The sequence below is a fragment of the Schistocerca cancellata genome, chromosome 1 (genome assembly GCF_023864275.1).
Source record: "Schistocerca cancellata isolate TAMUIC-IGC-003103 chromosome 1, iqSchCanc2.1, whole genome shotgun sequence".
In the NCBI taxonomy this organism is placed as follows: domain Eukaryota; kingdom Metazoa; phylum Arthropoda; class Insecta; order Orthoptera; family Acrididae; genus Schistocerca; species Schistocerca cancellata.
Window position 1 is genome coordinate 480,002,886 of NC_064626.1, and position 1,933 is coordinate 480,004,818.

The 1,933-nt window shown below is 52.4% G+C and overlaps 1 non-coding gene across 1 annotated transcript; it reads right to left on the bottom strand.

The window, feature by feature from the left end:
• Window positions 1-486: 486 nt before the first annotated feature.
• LOC126096294 (U2 spliceosomal RNA) lies at window positions 487-674 on the bottom strand. The gene has a single exon (XR_007522048.1). It is a non-coding gene; the product is annotated as a U2 spliceosomal RNA (small nuclear RNA).
• Between the last annotated feature and the right edge of the window lie 1,259 nt (window positions 675-1,933).

Genomic DNA, 1,933 nt, shown 5'->3' on the forward strand with positions numbered 1-1,933 from the left:
TACTGCCAACTGATGCGGCGGCTGATGGTGTCTGACACCATCAAGTGGTCCCGCGGCATTTACGTGGAACACATCACTGGCTACCGCCAGTATGTGTCCCCCTAGACTGTGGCATGCTCTGCTAGCCGAATGCTTCCATCGTCAACCGCCCACGTGTGTACGACGACGACGTTCGCGAGGAGCTAAGGATATAACTCCAAAAAATTTAAATAAAAGTATCTGTGGCCGGACCATAAGAGTCGCCAACGAGGTATCTGATGGCACTGTTCTGTGCCCCCATAAATTACCAGCCTAGTGTAATGCGGCTGCAAGAGCGGTCCGGCTAAATGGAAAAAAAAATTTCTTACGATAATCTTAAATTAATTAAAACAGCACATGTTGTGTAAGCAGCTAACTACTGGGCACATCGACAACTACAAGTTTTGCTACCATATGAATATCTGATTATTGCAGAATATTAACCCATTTGAGGCTGTTTTAATTAATTTTAGGTGGGCCGATCCCGGCGGTACTGCAATGCCGGGCCAACCCGCGACAGAGGTGGAGCAAGCCCCTAGCACTCCGTCATGAGCCAAAAATGAGTTTAATATTCTGGTCCTGCGATGCAGGACGTATCAGATATTAAGCTGATAAGAACAGATTTTTTAGTCATTGAGGTAATACTTGGAAAGGAACGTAGGAAAGGTTCACATTCGGTAAGGATGAGAAACGGCCCCGAAGGTGTTGCTCTACGGCGGCTGCAGGAAGATGGAGCAACACACTTCGGGCGGACGTAACTAAGAATTATCTCAGGAATATAAGATCTTGGTGTGACCCAGAGAATTGTTCTTGCCAAGATGGAAGTGTCAATCTTGTGTTAAGCCCCGGTGGAAGCAGCTGAGATTCAGAAGCTGTACCGCGGGGACCGGCGCAAGGCGATGCAGCGCGTCCTTGGCGAGACGTCGCCGTACTGCCAAATCGATGGCAACGTGCTCACGGAGCCGCTGATCACCGCCACGGAGGTGCAACAGCGGCTCCAGTAGGCGAGCAATACTGCTCCTGGGGCAGATGGAGTCACGTACTCGGACTTGCGACGTGAGGATCCTGGCTGCCATGTGCTAGCTAAGATCTTCTCGCGCTGCTGGAATGAGCGGAAGACTCCGGTGCAGTGGAAAGTATCCACTACCGTCCTCATCCACAAGAAAGGGAACGTGACGAACTGACGGCCTTTAGCATTGAGCTCCACCATCTCTAAACTCTTTGCTGCAATCGTTGCGGATCGTACTACCCTCTGGGCAGCATGTTTGAACCTGCTCTCCCCAGAACAGAAGGGTTTCCGCACTTTTGAAGGCTGCTATGAGCACAACTTCATTGTACAGACGGCGATTGACGATGCAAGGCGCAGGGGAGGCCAAGCATGCTTTGCTTGGCTTGATCTGGCGAATGCTTTCGGTTCAGTGCCTCACGCTCACCTCCTTGGAGTACTGAGCAGGATGGGACTGCCAGAGCAATTGCACCATCTAATTGCAGACATGTACAATGGTTACTCCACCCGCGGCCGTACATCTGACGGACTAACGGAGGAGATAGAGATCCAGGCGGGGGTCAAGCAGGGCTGTCCACTGTCACCCATCGTCTTTAATCTCGCACTCGAGCCGGTACTTTGCGCCACAACCTCGCTCAGAAATGAGTGTGGTATTCCGCTTTGCGGCGTCAGTGTGAGTGCACTGGCGTATGCGGACGATATCGTGCTTCTGGCGCGGGATTCAGAGGCGATGCAGACGCTCATCAATGTTGTGGATGAGGCGGCGACGTGGGCCAGGCTTACCCTCAAGCCGTCGAAGTGTGCCACGCTTCACATCCACCGTCAGGAGACATTAGGCTCGGTATTCTCCCTGCAAGGGGGAGAACCAGCCGTGCTCGATGAGGGTGACGCCTAGCTCCATCTTTGCGT